Source organism: Cryptomeria japonica, unplaced genomic scaffold, assembly GCF_030272615.1.
Source record: "Cryptomeria japonica unplaced genomic scaffold, Sugi_1.0 HiC_scaffold_35, whole genome shotgun sequence".
Lineage (NCBI taxonomy): Eukaryota > Viridiplantae > Streptophyta > Pinopsida > Cupressales > Cupressaceae > Cryptomeria > Cryptomeria japonica.
In genome coordinates, this window is record NW_026728857.1 from 810,001 (window position 1) to 815,762 (window position 5,762).

At 60.6% G+C, this 5,762-nt stretch overlaps 1 non-coding gene across 1 annotated transcript; it reads right to left on the bottom strand.

Annotated features, from left to right (window-relative positions):
• Window positions 1-2,061: 2,061 nt before the first annotated feature.
• LOC131862135 (5S ribosomal RNA) lies at window positions 2,062-2,180 on the bottom strand. Its single transcript, XR_009361161.1, has one exon. It is a non-coding gene; the product is annotated as a 5S ribosomal RNA (ribosomal RNA).
• Between the last annotated feature and the right edge of the window lie 3,582 nt (window positions 2,181-5,762).

Consider the following 5,762-nt stretch of genomic DNA (forward strand, 5'->3'; position numbering starts at 1 on the left):
TCGCGTGCACCTTGGTGCGCACACCTTGGCTGGGTTGCGCGGCCTGGTGGGCACCATGGTGCGCACCAAGGAGCGCTCCGAAGTGTGCTCCAAGGTGCGGCGTGCACGAAGTCGGAGCCCGGTTTGCCCCGGGTACGCACCTCGCGTGCACCTTCGCCGGGGTGGGCACCTCGGCTGGGTTGCGCGCCCTGGTGCGCACCAAGGAGCGCTCCGAAGTGTGCTCCAAGGTGCGGCGTGCACGAAGTCGGAGCCCGGTTTGCCCCGGGTGCGCACCTTCGCCGCGGTGCGCACCATGGCGTGCACGAAGTCGGAGCCCGGTTTGCCCCGGGTGCGCACCTCGCGTGCACCTTCGGCGGGGTTGCGCGCCCTGGTGGGCACCATGGTGCGCACCAAGGAGCGCTCCGAAGTGTGCTCCAAGGTGCGGCGTGCACGAAGTCGGAGCCCGGTTTGCCCCGGGTGCGCACCTCGCGTGCACCTTCGGCGGGGTTGCGCGCCCTGGTGGGCACCATGGTGCGCACCAAGGAGCGCTCCGAAGTGTGCTCCAAGGTGCGGCGTGCACGAAGTCGGAGCCCGGTTTGCCCCGGGTGCGCACCTCGCGTGCACCTTCGCCGCGGTGGGCACCATGGCGTGCACGAAGTCGGAGCCCGGTTTGCCCCGGGTGCGCACCTCGCGTGCACCTTCGCCGGGGTGGGCACCTCGGCTGGGTTGCGCGCCCTGGTGCGCACCAAGGAGCGCTCCGAAGTGTGCTCCAAGGTGCGGCGTGCACGAAGTCGGAGCCCGGTTTGCCCCGGGTGCGCACCTCGCGTGCACCTTCGCCAGGGTGGGCACCTCGGTGCGCACACCTTCTCAATGTTTTCTTGCCTTTTCTGGAAATTGGTGAAGGCAGCGCATCAAAGGTGCGCACCTCGGTGTGCTCCGAGGTGCGAACCCGAGAGCGCTCCGAGGTGCCCACGAAGTCGAAAGTCGGGTTAATTGCATTGTTTTCCCCGGGTGCGCTCCGAGGTGCGCAACATCGGCGCGCACCAAGGAGGGCTCCGAAGTGTGCTCCAAGGTGCGCACGATGGCGTGCACCTCTGGTGCGCACGATTCGGAGCTCGGTTTGACCGGGGTGCGCACACCTTGGCTGGGTTGCGCACCTTTTGTGCGCTCCAAGGTGCGCACGAAGTCGGAGCTCGGTTTGCCCCGGGTGCGCACCTTCGCCAGGGTGCGCACCTTGATGCGCACGCCTTGGCTGGGCTGCGCACCTTGGTGGGCGCCATGGTGCGCACCTTTCGTGCGCTCCAAGGTGCGCACGAAGTCGGAGCTCGGTTTGCCCCGGGTGCGCACCTTGGTGGGCGCCATGGTGCACTCCGAGGTGCCCAAGATTGGTGCGCACCAAGGAGCGCTCCGAAGTGCGCTCCAAGGTGCGCGCGAAGTCGAAAGTTGGGTTAATTGTCCGGTTTGCCTCGGGTGCGCACCTTGCGTGCACCTTCGCCAGGGTGGGCGCCTTGGTGCGCACACCTTGGCTGGGCTGCGCACACCTTGGCACCCGCGTTTCCTTCATTTTAAATTTTTTTTTTTTACAATCTCTCAAGTGGGAAATTCTATAATCTCAACTTTTTTTGCCTTTTCAGGAAACTTTTGAATGGAGCGCATCATTGGTGCGCTCCGAAGTGTGCTCCAAAGCTCTCTCCAGCTGCGTGCACCTGCCCCGGCCGCGCACCCGGCCCCGCCCAGCTTCGCTCACCTGTCCCGGGCGTCTGGTGCGGAACCTTAGAGTAAGAAACATCACCGTGCACCTTGGCCAACGTGCGCGACTCGACCGAGCGCGCACTGGCCGAGGTGCACACCGATTTCACCTGGGTGCGCGCGCAGCACCTCGGGCGCACCGGGGTGCGCGCACAACGCCCGGGTTGCACCGTGGCCTGTGTGCTCGGGGCGCCTCGGGTGCGCGCTCGGTGTCGCCCCCGCGCGCGCGGTAGTGCGGGCAGCGCACCCCGGCCCGGCCCGGCCCCGACGAGAACGCAAACGGGCAAAAGGTTTATTCAAATAGCATTGCGACGCCCGGCGAAAAACTAAAAAAGGGTGCAACACCGGGACTTCCCGGGAGGTCACCCATCCCAGTACTACTCCGGCCCAAGCGCGCTTAACTGCGGAGTTCTGATGGGATCCGGTGCACTAACGCTGGTATGATCGCACCCGTTATGAGCTTGTCGCAGTGTGTACTTAGCAAACCGCGACCCACGTGCGAATCCACCCCGGCCACCCACCCCCGTCGAGGTGCACACCCTCCCTCGCGAAGTGCGCCCCGTTCGCCAAGTGTGAGCCCTGCCCGGGTGCGCGCACCTTGCTAGGGCGTCGGGTGTGCACCCGGCCCGGCCTACGTGCGTGCACCTGGAGGGGGCGTCGTGTGCGTGCAGTGTCCCGTCTGCAACGCGGTGCCCACACACCACCTCGGGCGCAACGACCTGCGCTCACATGTGGGCCGAGTGCACCTTGGTGCATGTTCGGGGCGCCTCGGGTGCACGCTCGATCTTGCCCCGGTGCACCAAGGCGCTCGGTTTGCCCCGGGTGCGCACTTGGTGCAAGGTGGGCACCCAAAATAGGGATCAAGCACCAAAACACAAGTTTCGGGATGCAAAATGGGACCCAAGGACCACAAATGCGTTCCAAGACCCATGATGGGTCCACGAGAACAAAAATGTGTTCCGAGACTTAATAAACAAATATTGGGTTTTAGGAGAAGAAACATGCTCTGATGCCCAAAACGAGAATCGACCCCGAAAAGGCCACAGGCCAAAAGTGGGATGCGAGACAAAAAAAAATGGGACCCGAGGACCAAAATTGGGTTCCCAGGTCGAAGACAGGGCAACCGGACAAGAAACGACCTCTAAGGCTCGAAATGAGTCCCGACGACTAAAACTTGACAAGAAGCACCCATCAGGCACCCAACTCGACACCCATGGGATGCCGACCCACCCGGGCTTCCACCTAGCACACCTTGGCACCCACCCACCCTCGCACCCAACCTCGCACCCAACTTAGCACCTTTGAACCCACATTGGCACTCACCCTGACCCTGGCACCTTGGAACCCACATTGGCACTCACCTTGACCCTGGCACCCACCTTTGCACTCACCTTGGGACCCACCCTGGCTCCCACCTCGGCACCCACCCAGACACCCACCTTGGTTCCTTGGCACCCACCTTGGATCCTTGGCACCCACCCCGACACCCACCTTGGCACGCAACTTGGCTACTTGCCACCCACCTTGGCTCCTTGACGCCCACCCCGACAACCACCCCGTGACCTACCCTGGCTAGGGTTGGTGCACACCCACCCTGGTGCCCACCTTGGCACCCACCCTATGACCCACCTTGGCACGCACCTTAGTACCCACCCCGTTACCCACCCTAGGACCCACCCCGTGACCCACCTTGGCCAGGGTGGGTGCACCCACCCTGGTGCCCACCTTGGCACCCACCCATCCTAGCACCCAGCCTGTGACCGGGCTTGGAACCCAACCTTGCACCCGCACCCGTCTTGGCCAGTGTGGGTGCGCACCCATCCTGGCACCCACGTTGTGACACACCCTTTAACCCACGCACCCTAGCACCCACGTTGGCACCCACCTTGGAACCCAACCTAGCAACTTGGCACCCACCCCGTGACCCACCTTGGCATCCACCATAGCAGTCGCCGACTTGGCACCCACCTCGGCACCCACCTTGACACTTGTGGACCCACCTTGCCACTCACCCTAGCATCGACCCATCCTAGCACCCACCCTGGCACCTTTGCACCCTAGCACTCACCCATCCTAGCACCTAACCTGTGACCCACCTTGACACTCACCCTCGCACCCACCTTGGAACCCAACCTAGCACCCACCCACCCTGACACCAACCCTAGCACCTACCCACCCTTGCACCCACCCTGTGACCCATCTTGGCACCCACCCATCCTACCACTCAACCTATCACCCACCTTCTCACCCACCTTGGCATCCACCTTAGCACCCACCCACACTGGCACCTTGGCACCCACCTCGGGCAAGGTGGGTGCACACCCACCCTGGCACCCAATTTAGAACCCACCGAGCATGTTACCCACCTTGGCACCCACATTGCAGCCCACCCTAGTACCCACCCTATGACCCACATTGGCATCCACACCCTAGCACCCAGGCACCTCGACACCCGCCTTGACACCCACCCTAGCACTGAACCTGTGACCCACCTTGGAACTCACCCTAGAACCCACCCACCCTGTGAACCACCTTGGCATCCACCTTAGCACCCACCCACCTTGGCACCCACTCTAGCACTCACCCATCCTAACACCCAACTTGTTACCCACCTTGGCACCCGCCCTCGCGTCCACCTTGAAACCCACCCTAGCACCCACCCACGCAGGAGCCCACCTTGGCACCCAACCTAACACCCACGCATCCTGGCACCCAACTTGTGACCCACCTTGGAACCCACCCTAGTACCCACCTTTGAACCCACTATATCACCAACCCACCTTGGCACCCACCCTATGACCCTCTTTGGAATCCACCCTAGCACGCACCCACCCTGGCACCCACCATGGAGCGCACCCTAGCACCCACCCACCTCGGCACGCACCTCAACACCCACCTTGGTGTGCGCACTGCGCCAACCTCTCAAAGACCCTATGTGGTGCGCTCCAAAGTGTACACCTTTGGTGCGCTCCAAGGTGCGCACCTTTGGTGCACACCGAGGTGCACACCAAAGTGTGCACCGAGGTGAGCACCAAAGTGCACTCCAGGGTGCACACCAAGGCGTGCACCTTTGGTGCGGTCAATGCAAACGAATTCGGAAGTTGGGGTCGATGTCCTAATCGCTGCTGCAGACTACACGTATGAGAATCGGACAAATAGCTTTATATAGGGGAGGTGTTGCGTTTGATGGGTCGACTCCCCTGGTTGTGTGCACTGCACCAACTTCAAAGACCCTGTCTTGTTTAAGAAGTCAAAAGTTGGGGTGGATGTCCTAATCATTGCTGCAGTCTACGCATGTATGAGAATCAGACAAATAGCTTATATAGGGGAGGTGTTGCATTCGGTGGGTTGACTCCCCTGGTTGTGCGCACTGCGCCAACCTCAAAGACCCCGCATAGCAGAAGAAGTCGGAAGTCGGATTTTGGTGAGCACCAAGGCGTGCACCTTTGGTGCGGTCAACGCAGACGAATTCAGAAGTTGGGGTGGATGTCCTAATCGTTGTTGCAGGCTACACATGTATGAGAATCAGACAAATAGCTTATATAGGGGAGGTGTTGGGTTTGATGGGTCAACTCCCTTGGTTGTGCGCATTACGCCAACCTCAAAGACCTTGTTTTCGTTAAGAAGTCAAAAGTTGGGGTCAATGTCCTAATGGCTCCTGCAGGCTACACATGTATGAGAATCGGACAAATAGCTTATATAGGGGAGGTGTTGGGTTTGATGGGTCGACTCCCCTGGTTGTGCGCATTACGTCAACCTCAAAGACCTTGTTTTCGTTAAGAAGTCAAAAGTTGGGGTCGATGTCCTAATTGCTCCTGTAGACTACACATGTATGAGAATCAGACAAATAGCTTATATAGGGGAGGTGTTGGGTTTGATGGGTTGACTCCCCTAGTTGTTCGCATTACACCAACCTCAAAGACCTTGTTTTCGTTTAGAAGCCGAAAGTTGGGGTCGATGTCCTAATTGCTCCTGCAGGCTACGCATGTATGAGAATCAGACAAATAGCTTATATAGGGGAGGTGTTGGGTTTG